We start from the raw sequence: 17,497 nt of genomic DNA, 5'->3' as shown, positions 1-17,497 counted from the left end.
TGAATCGTAAAAACCAAAGAAGTCATAGAAGTTTAAAGAGGTATCTACTATTTCAAATGCAAAAGCAGAAGCACATACCAACAAACAATATGAAAAAATCAAGGAATTTAATTTTATTCTTGAGCAACTAAACTCAGAGGCATGGAATATTGAGATTTAACTGATAATTCAAAATAGCTGTTATAAATAAATTCAACAAGCTAAGAGAAAACTTAGAAAGACAATTTAATAAAGTCAGGAATAAAATTAATGAAGAAAAGGAAGTTTTTTTACCGGAGATTAAGATTATAAAAAAGAAGCAAACAGAAATTCTGGACTGAAGAATTCAATAAATCAGATAAATAATGCAATAGAGAGCATCAGCAACGAAGCAGACCAAATGGGAGAAAGAATGAATCACTTGGAAAATAAGAATATGAAAATAACAGAGAAGATATTTGGGAACTAAGATTAAAAAAAAAGAAGAAGAAGAAGAAAGCCTATGAGAGATATTAGATTCAACCAGAAAGGAAAATATTAAGAGTAAATGGGATTCCAGAAGAAGAGAGGGGGAAGGCGGCAAAGAGTTTATTTAAAGAAATAGCTGAGAACTTCCTAAACCTCCGGAAGGACTTAGACATACAAGTGCACAAAACAGAACACTCTTGTATCTTAATGTCAAAAACCTTCTCCAAGACAGTATGATGAAATTATCAAAACTTATTGATAAAGAACCTTAAAGGCAGCCAGGGGTAAAAAGAAAATGACTTACAAAATAAACCCTCATTAATCTATCAGTGGATTTTTCAGCAGAAACTCTATAGGCTGAGAGGAAGTAGAATGACTAATTCAAATTGCTGAAAGATAAAAATTGCCAGCCAAGAATACATTATCTGTCAAAGTTAGCCTTCAGATATAAAAGGAGAATAAAAGCTTTCCTAGACAAACAAAAGCTGAGGGAGTTCACTATCATTAGACCACCTTTGCAAGAAATGTTGAAAGAAGTTTTTCAAACTGAAATGAAAAGACACTAATCAGTAACATGAAAACATATAAAAGTACACAACACACTGGTAAAGGTAAAGGGTGTTTAGAAAACTGTAACTCTATATTAAGGTAGTATGTTAGCCACTTGACTATAGTATAAAGGTTAAAGAAAAACAATATTAAAAATAGCCATAGCTAGTATAATTTGTTAACAAACACATAGCATAAATGGAGGTACACTGTAACATCAAAAATATAAAAGAGGAGAAATAAAAGGGTGGAGCCTTTATAGGTTAATAAAGATAAGTTGCTAGCAGCATAAAATAGATTTTTTTCTATGAGATATTTTATGTAAGCCTCATGGTAACCAAAAATTTAGAGTCATGAATCACAATAAAGGAGAAACAGAGAATATCATTATAGAAAACCACCAATTAACAAAGGTAGGCAGAAACAGAATAAAAATGAAACAATGGTGATACCAAACAACCAGAGGCAAAGATTGCCAGTAGTAAATCTTTATGAATCAATAATCACTCTAAATGTGACTAGATTGAATTCATCAATCAAAAGGCATAGACTGACTGTAAGGAAAAAATAAGATTCTACTATATGCTTCCTAGTAGAGACTCACTTCAGCTGTACAGATACAAATAGCCTCAACATTTAGAGGTGAAAGAAACTATTCCATGCAATTAGAAATCAAAAGAAAGTGAAGGTAGCCTTACTTATATCAGATAAATAGACCTTAAGCCAAAAAATTGTAACAGGAGACAAAGAAGGTCATCACATAATGATAAAGAGTTCAGTACATCAAGAAGATGTAACAATTGTAAATATATACAACATTGGAGCACCTAAACATATTAAACAAATACTAACAGATCTGAAGGGAGGGATAGACAATACAAAAGTAGTAGAAGACTTCAACATCCCACTTTCAGCAAAGGATAGATTATTCAGATAATAAAATAAACAGGGAAACGTTGGAATTGAATGATACTTTAAAACAAAATTGACCTAACAGACATATATAGAAACAGACAGAGAGATAACATTCCATCCAACAGCAGAAGGATACACAGTCTTCCCAAGTGCCCACAGAACATTCTCCAAGATGGATTATATGAAAAACACATTATATGAAAATTTAAGAAGATTGAATTTATACCAACATTTTTTTTTTTACTATAAAACTAGCAATCTATAAGCAAAATGCTGGAAAATGTAAAAATATGTGTAAACTAGACAACATAGTTCTAAACAACCAATAAGACAAAGAAGAAATCAAATGAATTTTTTTTTTTTTTAAATCTCAAAGTAAATGAAAATGATAACAGCATACTTAATCTTATGGGAGGCTGCAAAAGCAGTTCTAAGAGGAAAATTAGCAATAAATGCATATATTAAGAAATTAGAAAAACACAAACAACTTAAGTTTACATCTCAAGAAACTAGAAAAATTACATATTAAGCCCAAAGTTAGCAGAAGGAAGAAAATAATAAAGATATAAGCAAAGACAATATTGAAAAAATCAATAAAACTAAGATTTTGTTTTTCAAAAAGATAAAACAAAATTGAGAAATCTTTAGCTAGAATAATGAAGAAAAAAAAGACTCAAAATTAGAAATTAAGGAGAGGACTTAATTAAAACTGATTATACAGAAATACATAGTATCATAAGAGACTACTATGAATGATTATATACCAATGAATTAGATAATCCAGTAAAGTTGTATCAAGTTTTAGAAACAAACAACTTATAAAGACTGAATCAGTAAGAAGTAGAAAATCTGAACAGACTAATAACAAATAAAGTAATCAAAAACCTCCCAATAGAGAAAACCCAGGACTAGATTACTTTACTGGAAAATTCTATCAAATATTTACAGAATTAATACCATTCTAATAAAACTTTTCAAAAAATTGAAAAGTAGAGAATATTTCCAAACTTATTCTAGAAATCCAGCATTACTCTGATACCAAAACCAGACAAATCTAAGAAAACTATAGACAAATATCTCTGATGAATACATATGTAAAATTTTTCAACAAAACATTAGGAAGCTGAATTCAAGGATATATTAAAAGAATTGTACACCATTACCAAGTGGGTGCCAGAATGTTTCAGCGTATGCAAATCAACAAATGTAAAACATCACATTAACAGGTGAAAAATAAAAAATCACATTTTCACCTAAACAGATTCAGAAAAGCATTTGACAAAATATAGCAACTTTTTATGATAAAAATCCTTAACAGATTGGGTATAGAAGAAATATAATACAATAAGGGCCATAAACAACAAAATCACAGCTATCATGACACTTAATGGTGAAAAAACTAAACTTTTTCAAGATCAGGAACTAGACAAGGATGCCCATGCTCATCACTTTATTTACTACAGTACCGGAACTTCTATCTAGAGAGATTACACAAGGTATAGAAATTAAAAACATCCCAACTGGAAAGAAAAATGTTAAAATTGTCATTGTTTGCAAATGATAGAATTTTATATAGAGAAATATTCCAAAAACTGTTGGAACTAGTCAACAACTAAAATATAAAACCAACAGACAGAAATCAGTTTCATTTCTACATACTAATAATAAAACATCAAAAAAAGAAATAAAGAAAACTATCCCATTCACAATAGCACCAAAACAATAAAATATCAAGGAATAAATTTTACCAAGGAAGTGAATGATCTATGCAACAAAAACATCAGTACATTGGTAAGAGAAATCAGAGATACAAACAAATGGAAAGACATCCTGTGCTAATGAATTGTAAAAAACATTACTGTTAAAATGTCCACACTACCAAAAGCCATTTCTATATAATACAAATTATATCAAAATGTCAATTCCATTCTTCACAGAAATAAAATAATAATAATAATAATAATTCTACAATTCATATGGAACTCTAAAGACCCCAAATAACCAAAACAATCTTGAGAAAGAACAAACCTGTAAGCATCACATTTCCTGATTTCAAATTGTGCTACACAGCTATAATAATTAAAATAGTATGGTATTGGCATAAAAATAGGCAAATAGAACAGAGAGCCCAGAATTCAACCTCTGAATATATGGTCAGTAATACTGGCCAAGAACACCTAATGGGGAAAGGATAGTCTCTTCAACAAATGGTACTGAGAAAACTAAGTGAAGTAAATCAGAGAAAAATACTGTATTATTATCACTTATATGTAGACTCTAAGCAAGCAAAACTCATAAAATAAGAGAGTAGAATGGTGGTTACCAGTGGATGGAAGTTAAGGGAATAGGATAGATGTTTAAAGGTACAAACTTGCCAGGAGTAATAAATCAGCCCTAGAGATTTGATGCAGTTTAGTAAATACAGAAAGTAATATTATATAATAAGCATCAAACTTGCTAGGAGACTATATTCTAATTATTCCAACCACTAGAAAAAAATGATAATCATCTGATGAGAAAGATGTGCTAATTATTGCTACAATGGCAATCATATTACAATATATAAATGTATCAGATCAACATGTTGTACACCTTAAATTTACACAATGTTATATGTGAAGTTATATGTCGAATAAAGAAATACAATAGAAATATACAAGATCTTTTTCTTAACACCTTTACTGAAATATAATTGACATATAATCAACCTATTTAAAGCATACAGTTCAATAGCTTTTAGTATATTCACAAAGCTGCGAATTCACCATAATCATTTTTTTACCATAATCATTTTTAATATTTTTATTACCTCCAAAAGAAACACATCACCCATTAGCAGTCATTCCATTTTCCCCTAAGGAAACTAGAAAAACTACTAATCTACTTTCCGTCTCTATAAATTTGCTTACTCTTGGCATTTTTCATAAATGGAATCATAGGAAAATGACTTCTTTTACTGGTTTTCCAGATTTATCTATGTGGTAGCATAGATAAGTACTTCATTATTTTTTTAACTACTGAATATTTCATTGTATAGTTGTTCCATATTTTATTTGCCATTTCATCATTTGGGTTTTTTTTTACATGTTGGGGCAAATACAAGATTTTGATTTGCCTTTCTCTACACATGACTTGAACAAGTTAAGGAAAAACATTTGGATATACAGAAGACTTAAAATTATCAATTTAGATTTAGTTAATTGCTGTTTCTCTTTAAAATACTAAAGGCATCATCTTTGGAAATACCAATAAACCTTTCACATAATTGACTATGATTTATGCCACAAAATTAATCTCATCATATTCAGTAATTTTATAGACATAGATGAACTATAGAGATTACATACTTCTACTGCAATAAAACTTAAATATGATAAAAAAGACTCTACTTTCTCCTAATTAAAAAGTATTGTTAAATACTTGGATCAAAGAGAGAAGCTGAAATAAAAAATTAATAATGTAAACAGTATGTACCAAAAACTAGTTAATAAGATAAAATGCTTCTAAGAGGTAAATAGAAATAAAGTGATAGAATTAATACTTATATTCATAAAAGAATGAACAACAACAACTAAATTAAGCATCTTATAAAAGATGAGAAATTATTAAAACAAACAGTAGGAAGATCAAACATAGAACATGGCTAAAATTAGAAATTACTTTAGAAAACAGTACAAATCTAAATAAAGAATTCCAAAAGGAAAAAAAAAAAGGCTTTTAATTTTTTAATTGATAAACTATTTCAAAAACTTTAATAATGAAAAAAGAATGCAAAATGCAAAAAAATAGATAAGGATAAAAGACACAAAAATGGAGGGAAGTATGAGCATCATAACAACATTTCTAATACTCTGAAAAAATTTTGAAAATATTTGGGAAATATCTAAGTATGTTTCAGATGGGAAAAACATCTAAAAAGAATTTCCGCAGGTAAATTACAAAATTTGTCAATTAGTAAATAGAATTTTTCAAAAATTAAATTAAATTAATAGAGTTAGATGGTATCAAAGATGACTCCAAATATTCAAAGATAACTAATTTAAGATATCAGAAAAAGATTGTTCTAAATGCAGAAATTCACTTTCTCTTTCTCCTTCTCTCTCTCTCACAGACCAAATTCACTCAAAAATTTGTTCAGAAAATTCTTTAGTAAAATATCAATGTACTAAAAAGGATAAGCTATGTTTCATTATTTAAAAATCTTCCATGAGGCAATACTGCCTCTATCATGCTAAGACTAGAAAACTGAAGACTACAAAAAGAAGTTGACAGTATTGAAATAAATTTCCAAGCCCAAGACAGAGCCACACCTGTCCAAGGTGCCATATCAGCAAATTGAAACCAAAAATTTACCTTTGTGTTCCTGTAAATGCTCGTCTTGACCAAACCCAATACATACAGCCAGTCATTCACCAAACGCCAAGCCAGCTCTGGGCTCTATACTTATTTTCTTGTTCCATCTCATTCCGAACAAGGTTGACTATGTGGCCTCAGCCAGTCATATATTTTCTATTTTTCTCTTTCTTGCTTTTTATTTACCCTAGAAGAGCTTCCTGCCTTCTGACTCATTTTACTGTTCTCCCTAAAGGAGACTATTTGTGTCATGAAGTGTTGAAGTTTGTAACACCAAATTGTCTTTAGTTATTTTTCAACAATAGCCAACATGAACATTCATTTTACATCTATGATAATCATATGCTGAATACTCATGGCTGCAAATGCTTATTTTTCTGGATCTAAAATGAGAGCTCCAGGTTGGTACTACTGTTGGAAGTGTTTTTACTTGGCATCCTGTATTCTTAAAGGTAAACTGAAATTTGATATCTATAGGCTATAAGTGTTAAATTGATGCAAAAATTCAAGGAGTAATGTATAAAACCAAGTAGAATCTTAGAATCAAATTTACCATCTGGAAGTGACCTCTGGCAACAGTAAGATCTAGCTGTTTTGGTTTTTCTGCATTAGCTCTGGTAGTTGAGATTCCAGTGAGCTTTTATAATGAGATTTTTCACAGTTGTTCTCAAACTTGTCCGCCAGAATCACCTGGAGGACTTGTTAAAATACAGAATGCTGAGCCCCACCACCAGGTTTGTTTTTTAGTTCTGAGTGAGATCTGAGAATTTGCATTTCTAATGAGTTCTCAGGTGATGATAATAATGCTGGTCCAGGGCCACTTTCAAAATCTAGACTAAGCTCCTTTAAAAAAAAAAAAAAACTTTTATTTTTCAAGTATAAGTTTATTCTAGAATTCAGATAAAAACTGACACTTACCATAGAATTTTGTTGTATAAAATAACCTATTTATTTCAATTGCAAACACTAAGCAACATTTTTTCTTCAAGATCAGTGTTAGTACTGCCCTATGCAGCGGGGATACAGGGGTGGGGGCTGGGAAGCCTAGCCATATTAAGATAGGTGAAGCCAACTATACTTTTCTTAGGAACTACCCTAAAAGAATTATAAAGTTCAGTGATATAAATCAGATTAAGAGGTGATAGATTTCAGTTTAGTGTCTGAAATATAATCATATTTCACACAATAAAAACTTTATTTTTCTGATGAGGTTCTCTAAACTGGCTTTTATTCTGCTAATATTCAGGTCTCTTAAATCTCACTAAGTGTCGGGGGGCATCTTACCAGAATTTCCCTGGCTTTTGGTAGCTAGCTGTCATCGATTTTAAGTATTTATGTAACTCAAAAGTTTATTGTTTTCCATTTGGTAACCACTTTTTTCAACTGTTTTCATAAGGTTGCAATAGTGCCCCAGTTTCTTTTCCTGAAAAAATACCCATTTTTCTGATGTCATGGCCATCCATAGGAAATGGAGGAATGACCACTGCTGCATTTCCTTTAGAAGATCATGCTCTCCTTGGTATTTCGTTAGTTCACATACACGAGAATTGCATCAATAATCCTAGAACCTATAATGAAGTGTTGATAGGGCTTCAGTGGTTTTAAATAGTTGTTTTAATTAAATATGTCCTGTTTTTAACTATAAACAAACCAAGGGCTTTCTCTTCTTTTAAAATCTCCAACCTCGAATTCAATTTTGTGACATCATTCTGTACTTTAAAAAATGAGGCTACTTTTTATTGGATTTGGTGAAAACTTTCAACAGTTTTACTGACTGTTGAATTCTTCTAAACTTGGATTAGGAGGTAAACCTAAATAAATAGCCACATCAAGATTATAGATGAGGTGAATCAAATGATTTACATGGTTACCAATAAGAACTTATTTCAGGTCTACCCAAATTCTCTCTCCTGATATTAAGCCAGCCCTTTGGCATTTTCTACAATTTCTTTCAAAGTCTCAGGATCATAGTCACTAGGTTTGTCTATAATTCTCTCATAAAACCTGAACTACCTTAAAATTCTAATATAATATTGTATCCTCTGTTTAGCATGTCCAACAAATCTTTCTTATTTTTAAATCTTTACAACCATTAAAGTAGCCAAATAAAGTAAAACTAAAAATAGAATTTATTGTGAGATTTCTGCATTCAGAATCCTTCTGCCACTGGGTTGTGAATTCTACCTCAGCCATGTCTTCCATCAGTGATATCAATCCATAATGTAGTAATTTCAAAATTTTCTTCAGTAAGCCTGATAGGAATCATCTTGTGCTTCTCTCCTTTGTCATCACCTGAAGCCTGCCCACTGAAACATCCCCTTCATCTGCGTAGTGGTGGCAGTGGTAGCAAAATCTATGTCCTGAGGCTTCACTCCATTAAAGAAATCCCACACTGCTCCTCCTGATATTCGTAATTCATGATTTTCTTTGACAAATAATTCTGTCAGGGAGAAAGTCACCAACCACATATCTATAAGACAAACATGCATAAAAAACAATGAAATTTAAAAGTGATTTAAATAATAGATTACACTGTAATTTTATTTATCAACTGAGAGACATTCATCCCCTGTTTAGCTCCCCAAAAAAGTGAAATCCATTGGATAATTACATCTAGGTCTGCACTTGTAGCTTTTCTACGTCATATATTTAATTACTATGCTTGCAGACAGTATTTCACTGTTACTAGACTCCTCTGACAGGAAGGTTTCCATTAAAGTGTGAGGGGCATAGGGCTGCCAAGAACAGTGGTTCCAGAAACTGTCACTCAGACTTTCAGGAACACTTGGTCTCCCCCAGAACGTGTCACAGTTTCCCGTATATCATCCTCCTTCCCCACTTGCACCTAACATTCTAGCCAGGGATATTTCCTAGGCCTTTTGAAATAGGTTGTTTCCCCATGACTTTGCTACTGCCTTTTTCTCATTAATTTCCCCCCATCCTGCTATCTCCTGAGTCTCACCCACAGCCCGTCCTCAATTCTCCAACATCACACCTTTTTCCATTTCAAGTGGCTTCTCTGAAGCAGCAGCAGCAACTCTCCGGTGGCCCCAACAGAAAGCAGTTCTCAGAGACCTGTGCTCCCCAGCCCACAAGGGGAAAGCAGCGGTAGGCTTCCTTCTACCTCCTCTTTAACCCACTGGGGACTGCACCCTGAAGTGGTGTGTGCCACCTCCCACCCAAGTCTGGACTGAAAGGCCCAGTGAGCCCCTGTGGGGCTGAGCGGCGGAGAAACCGTACCCCCACCCCCGGCTCAGCCCACCGTCAGCCGGAATGTGGTGGGACAGGGTCTGCAACCTCTGGCTGTGCTGGATTCCCCAGTGGAGAAGCCTCCCCGACTTCCTCTGCCTGTCTGAGGAGAAAAGGCTGCCCCTTCCTTCCTCTGTTGTCTTTCCCTTCAGTGCCCCCACCTTACCCCCATGCCCTAAGCTACTCTTTTAAAGGTGGAGAAACTGAGCCATAGCTAGATGAAGTGACTTGCACAAGAAGATCACATACCAGTTTTTGATGCAGTTAGAAGTCTATCTGAGAGCATATGGTGATGTGGTGATTCTATTATTTCTCTTCTCTTTTACCCTTTACTCATCTATATGTTAGGTAGTTAGGTAGCCATGAGTGATAGGAGTGAAGGCCCCTCTCCATAACCATAGAAATGATAACATTGATAGCCCAACCCAAGAGGCTGGAGTACAAGAAAATAAATGATCATAGCATAGCAAATGTTTTAGGCCAGCAACAAACACTTGCACCGTAAGGAGTACTCTGACCTTTTCACTTCAGCCTCATTATACCATCAACTATAATGTCATGCATATTCCTGGAAGTTCGTGAATCTAATTATAACAGAATGAATTCTGGAAAGGAACATAAACCGTTAACAATAGGTTATATAACAGCCAACTATCAATCAAAATGGCCTCACACATCAATCAGCTAGCACCACCTTTATAACCACCCATCACTGCCCAAATATAAGACAGACCTCCCCACCTCTGCAAGGCTGTAGCCCTCTCTGGTGTAGCCCATTTCTCTCTGAAATGTATTTTAATAAACCTTACTTTTTTTATCTTCACTGATCTGTAATTCTTTACTGCATCAGCAGAAAGAACTGAGGTCTTCAGCACCACTGGGGGAAGGAGGGACTTAGATTACCTCCAACAGTGACGTATATGTTTTCCTTTATAGCAACCAAAAGCTTGTCCTTCACGAGAATAAACCTGTTAAGCTAGGAAATGATAACATTGAAAAATAGATTTGGATTATGCTTCTAAAATAAACAGTATTGAAGTAAAAATAAATAAATAAATCTTTCAAATTCAATAGTTTAACACAACAAAAGTTTAGTTCCAATTTAATCTGCATGACTGTTAAGGGACAGTTGCTTTTTAAGTCTGGCCACCAGTGGATCCAAGCTAAATCAGAAGTCATCGTGGGGGAGGAACACATTTTCCTCTACCATCGATATTCTTCTGGATGATCTAATAATGTCATAGACATAAGACAGAAAAATAAACATAAGACAGAAAAAATAAACAAATTTAATACATACATATGTCTGAGAATCCCACATACATCAGAAAATCAGAGGCCCCACATGAAGCAGTTCTGAGATAGAAATAAAACATGGAGATATAAGACATTCTGAGCTAGGGTTGAGATAAGGTGCCTTGGGGGCTTCAAAAGGTCATTGAAGAATGATAAGAAGAACAGATATTTTGTAAATAGAAGTTTGCCCTACCATATAGGTGTGTGGAAAAGAGATTATAACTGATAATCTCTTATTATGGGCAAGGCCCCTGATTCGAATTTTTCTAGGTAGTTAAAAGGAAGAAGAAAAGTTTCTCTTAAGCCTGAAGCTAAATGCGGTTCTTAATGTTTCCACCTAGCAGTGACATACTTCACCTCTCATTTTTATTGTCTAGAGAAAGGCCTTCAACCACATCTTTTATGCCTTGTCTCAAAACCTCTCAGTGCTTCTTTAGGCTTTGCCTTTTACTGTAGGTAACAAATTATATGAGTATGGCTACAGAAATACATTTGTAGGGGAGCTTACTCAGCCATTCTGAGGTATACAAAAAATAAGTGCCTGCAAAAGGGTAATATCCCTTCTATCAATCTTTAACTAATAGGGAATAGAAATAACTCCCTCTCCTTCTCTTCAGGCAGTCAACTCCATCTGATTCTGCATGAATTGTCAGAAACATTTTGCAGTGTGTAGTCCCAGTTTTCCAATGGACTTTTTGCAATAACTTTTTTTTCATATTGACTTCCCCTTTTTCTTGTTTTATTCTCCCAGTTTCCTCATTTCTATTCCCTGAAATTATTTTTCACAATAAAATGTTTGCTAGTAAACCTATCTCTCAAGCTCTGCTAAGGCACCCAACTTTAAAAATATTAGGAAAGAACATTTGTATGGTATGCCAAGAATAAAGAAAACCAGAAATATGTGTTGAACATCATTATCGACTACTATAGTTAGTAAACTAATTATATGGATACACCAAAGTAAAATATATATTTGACCCAGTGAGTTTTATAATAGAAATAAAAGTTTAAGTAAACATTAGGAAAACTATTGATGTATTCAATAAATAATTGTTAATGGAACACATCATTTTAGTGTAGGCATACCTCGTATTATTGTGCTTTGCTTTATTGAACTCCACAAATGTGGATTTTTTTTTTTTTTTTTTTTACAAATTGAAGTCAAGACCCTCCACCAGCAAAGATAGTATGAGTTGCTATATTTCTATACTTGCCTTATTGCAGTGGTCTGGAATCGAACCTGGATAATCTAGGTATGCTTGTAGATCAAAAGATAAAAAAATAAAAACATATCTGATCATCTCTATAGATGATGAAAAAATATTTACAAAGTAATTGAAAAGCGATTCATTATAATTATTATATGATTGAATAAATATATTATTTATATGATAATATAACTCTACTTCAATTCCTAAATGAGTATCATACTTACTGGAACTTTCTATTGGACATTTAACTAAATTTAGAAATAAAATAAGTGCATTATTCAAAACAATAAAAGAAGAAAAGGGAGCAAGAGTTATAAAAAATGAAGGGAGAAAATAAAAATATCATTCACACAAATAATATGTAACTATACATGAAAGAAAAAAGCAAAGAACTATTAAAAATAAGAGTTTTGACAGATCAAGGGTATACATGACAACTAAGTTCATACATACAAAGAGTAATTATGTAGAAAATGCTAGTTATGAATAAAAATATTATCTTACAAATAACTTAAAATTAAAATGCTGAAAACATATATAATAATATAAAAACTTAAATTACTACTATAGACACAGAAGAGTTGGGATATTGAACAGATTTTTTCTAACCACGAACAAAAAGTAAACTTGGATCTCTGCATCATATAATATGTCATGAAAAATTTCAAATTGCTTCAAAAAGTTTGATTTAAAAAAAAATATATATATATATGATTAATTTTTTTAGCATATTTTTTAAAAGATTCTTCTACCTTTGCTTCCAGCAAAATCTAAATATAATATGATAAAATAAAACATTGGTGACATAGATTTTCTAAAAAACCTTCTGTATTCACACACACACACACACATATATATATCATAAGCAGTCACAATATGAAAGACAAAATAAAAAAATAAATAAATAACATTCTGTACCTTAGATTAAGGCCTATACTTCCTAACATAGGAAACATTCTAGAAACTAAGACCCCTCCCCCTAAAAATTGGAAAGTACATAAACACTAATAGAAATTTTTAAAAGATTATAAACATATAAAAATGTTTAACCTGTCTTATAAAAAATAATCTTTTCATATATCTGTTTGGTAAATATGAATAACTTTGACCACATTTGTCAAGGCTGTGAGGAAAGAGTAACTCTCATAATTGGCTTATGAGTATAAACTAAAGCAAGTTCTGGAAAGCATTGTAGCAATACTTTCTATAACTTTTCAATCAGCAACTCCACTTCTGCATGTTTATCCAACTAATGTATTTGGAAATGTATATATAGATGTGCTTATATAGATATTTATTACTTTATTTATATTAAAGCAAATAATTAAAGATAGTTAATTAAGGTTTAATGATATTAAGGTTTAATGATAACATATTAATAGTTAATTAATTAAAGATAGTTAATTAAGGTTTAATGAAATATTAAGGTTTAATGATAACATATTAATATATAACTACTATGCAGCTCTAGTAAGTCTCTATACCGTTATGGGAAGCTCTGTAACACATAGTTTTAAAGAAGTATAGGATAGACAAATGCGCATAGAAATCGTTTTAACTGTAAGAAATTAGAAATACAGTCAAGCATCACTTACTGACAGGGATGCATTCTGAGAAATGTATTATTAAGTGATTTCAACAATGTGCAAACATCATGGAATGTACTTACACAAACCTATATGATATAGCCTGCTTCATATCTATATTATACAGTGTAGACTATTATTTCTAGACTACGAACCTATCAACATATTACATACTGATAACTGCAGGCAATTGTAACATAAATGGTAAATATTTGTGTATCTAAATGTAGAAAAAGTACAGTTAAAATACAGTGTGAAAAATAAAAATAAAAATGGTACACTTATATAGGGTACTTACCATAAATGGAGCTTGCAGGACCAGAAGTTGCTCTGGGTGAGTGAGTGAGTGAGTGAGTGAATGAATAAGTGAGTGGTGAGAGAATATGAAGGCCTAGGGCATTACTGTACACAACTGTAGACTTTATAAACACTATTCCAGAACCCCACTCCATCACATCCTTTCTTCCAGTAGGGTCTGAAACACAAAGTGAAGTAGTCAGTGTTGCTCCATGAGGGTATGGGACTGATTGAAGATATTGAGGAGAAATTGGTTTGGTAAGGATAAATCATCATAATAGTGACAGTCAGGAGAGGGTGAAAGGTGGCCAAAGGATCAGTTGGACTTAGAAATCAAAATGGATAGATAAAAGAACACAGGATTGTCATGGCAATGTGTTTTTGGCTGTCACATGTTGGCACAGTAGCCAGAGTAAAGAAATTTGTGGTACTCATGAAAAACAACAACAACAACAACAACAAAAACCAGGGTGTTTAACATGGAGAGGGGATAGAACTGAAAACTTAATATTTTGACTTTGGAAATTTGGTTTTCATTCCACTGACCTTATCTGGTGCATTGAATTGATGGAAGAAAAAAAAAAAAAAACAGATCTATACTATCACTACAACCTGAAAACATTTCCAAAGTACTAGGACAGGCTAACTCCATGCTATCATAGAACACTTTTACTAATGCGGCCGTGGCACTTAACACTTGTTAAGGTAGCTCCCATGGACTTGCATTCTTGTACAGGTTCTTAGGTCCTCAACAAAGAATTTACAACAATGAACTCTGAAAACTATCAAGTTAGATCTGGGAGGGCTGTAGCACCTTCTGAATATGTATTGCTGGGGGGATGCTCCTTTGTGTTGAAACAGTTCATGTGCTGACTGACTGGGATGTAAACCTTGTACTCAAAATTGAGTTGCTGTGAGTGAGGGAATCTATTGCAAACCCCACAGATATTGCTTACATTAGTAGAACAAAAATATCTCTTGAACCCACATATCCTTCTTACAGAAAATTCAACTCTTATGAGAAATTCACCTCCATTATAATCTTATGAGACAACCATTACATATGGGGTCTATCATTGACTAAAACATTGCTATGTGGCACATGGCTATATATAAATTTGTATTTGTTTAATATGCAGGAAAATTTTGGAGTTTACATATTAGAAAATATGAGTGGTTCCCCTTGTGAAAGAGGATGGCAAGAGCAATCTGAATTGGGAAGGCATTTTTCATTGTATCTTTTTATAGTTTTAGAATTCTAAACCTTAGGAATATATTACTTAGTCAGAAAACTAAGATATATTCATGATTCAAATTGTAGTAATACGTTTCCATAATCTTTTCTTCCTGCTTGCCGGGATTCTTCGTTTCCAGAAAGACTATTACCATCTTTTTATTTCCCAAGGCAGTGCTCAGATAAATACGGATAAAGATAGCAATTAACTAAAGCTTCATTAAATATGGGAGGGGAAAATGGAGGATGGAATATGGTGATGATAGTGAGCAGGAGGTACTCATTTTTAATAAAATGGAGTAAAAAAGATTGTAATTTATAGTAGAAAACAAAAATTTAGTACTCAACTAATTAGGCTATTAAAATTAAAATTTAATAGTTTTTAAAATATATCTTGCTTCTTGAATTTTGTTGCAAGACTGACTCTTTACCACACACATTTACAAATATTATATCGTCCCTAAGATCTCTTCCTTTTTGAGTCTCAGTACCTTAAAATAACAAAAACAAAAAGTTTCCAAAATTGTCTACAGGAAGTCCAAAATCATGGAAAGTTCTAAAGTTCTAATAATCTTACATCTACCTAGAATACTAGTTGTCTTTTTTATGCAAAACAGTCCAACTCCTTTTTATCTTAAAGTTTCATTGCAGACAATACTTTTCTTTTAATAACCAAGGGTGATTAATGCATTGTACAAAACAAAAGAGTCATCTACCTTTAGTCTCCAGCATTAGGAACACAATGAACTGGCAGAAGCTTTGAAATAACAGCTTTTCTTTAATTTCTTCCAACACATTGTTTTAGTCCCACAAACTATTTGAAGTAATTTACCATTTTATACTTTAATAATTTCTTTTCTTTTATCTTAAAAAACATTTTTAAAAGAAGTTTTAGCCATGAAAATATGCTTATTTTCTGAACTTATGCTGAAATTTTCTTTTATGATGTCAACACAAGAGAAAGCATTTTCTTTATTTTTCAAACAAGGATTTTTCCTATGTCTTTTATTAACATTAATATGGCATTAACATACACTTAGTATATCCACAAGTATTCCAGCTCCCCCATTTATTAGTTGTATAAAAAAAGGGGAGCTATTTAAATTATCTTTATTTTCCACCAAAAAATGGAGAAAATAATTTGTGTTAATATGAGAATTAAATGTTACTTTATGGGTTCTGACACTATTCACCAAGATGACATTATGTTTCACACTCTTCTAAACCGACTTGATCATTCAGATACCCACCTAATCCTGACCATGTTCTGAACCCCATGAGAGACAGTCATTCTAAACAAACATTCTTCTCACTTTGCTTATGCTCCAACACCACATTCTTGGCCATTTTAACTCCTTCTACAAGTGTAACTTGTAGAATAACACTCAATGGTTTTCATAGTAAATCGTTTAATTTCAGAAATGAGGGAAAATAAAAAATAATTTATGAAATTTGACATGCTGTATTTTTATTTATTCCGTCCACAATTTCTTGGTATTTTTCTTTCTTTGTAATTTCTCTTTGACTCTAAGTTATTGAAAAATATTTCATTTAATTTCCAAATATGTGGTAATATTTCATATATTTTTTGTTATTGGTTTTCAATTATTTCGTGTATAAATATTTTAATTTTTTTGAACATTTCCTGATCTTTTTCTTAAAATTGGTTATATCATTTTCTAAGGAGAATAAAATCTCTATCTGACTTTGTAAATGTGTCTATTTCCCTCTCTAGATCTCTTTGATTTTACACCTTATATTTTGAAGGAAAAAAGTTAACTTTTGATTTATTTTAAATAGCTAGTCAGACACGAATGACGGGAAACAAAGGAATAAGGGCTCAGCCTAGAGACCTCCCAAAGAATACATTATTGGTAGTTAGAGAATCCCTCCTCCATCCCCAGAGACAAAGAACAGGAAGGTCATAGTATTAGCTGGCTACAGTTGCCTATTCTGGCCACAGATACCTGTGCAGAAGGTACAATCCTATTTCGCCTACAATTTAAGCTTCATTATAATACTATATTTATGCCTGGAAGTTTATGAATCTAATCAAAGCAGACTGAATTCTGGATAAGCACATGCACACTAGGCAAAGAGTTATATAGCAGCCAAGTGTCAATCAAAATGACTTCACATGCTAATCACCTAGGAATGCCTTTGGAACCACCCCATCACAGCCAAATATAAGGCAGACATTCCAGCTTCTGGCCCTCTTTTCTGTGGCCCTTTTTGCCCCCACCCTTTTTTCCCCCCTTTTGTGCACTTTTGTGGACTTTTTGTGGCCCTTCTGGCCCCTTGGTGTTGGTTATTGTGGTTACAGTATTGGGACCAAGTGCCTCCTTGGGTCATGCTTTCTT

General features: G+C 32.5%; 1 pseudogene; it reads right to left on the bottom strand.

Moving 5' to 3' along the window:
* Positions 1 to 7,588: 7,588 nt before the first annotated feature.
* LOC105289669 lies at positions 7,589 to 16,484 on the bottom strand (annotated as a pseudogene).
* Positions 16,485 to 17,497: the final 1,013 nt, after the last annotated feature.

This window comes from Pteropus vampyrus, unplaced genomic scaffold (assembly GCF_000151845.1).
Source record: "Pteropus vampyrus isolate Shadow unplaced genomic scaffold, Pvam_2.0 Scaffold26, whole genome shotgun sequence".
NCBI classification, from domain to species: domain Eukaryota; kingdom Metazoa; phylum Chordata; class Mammalia; order Chiroptera; family Pteropodidae; genus Pteropus; species Pteropus vampyrus.
The sequence above is the reverse complement of the archived record's forward strand: the minus strand, read 5'-3'. Positions and strand labels throughout refer to the sequence as shown.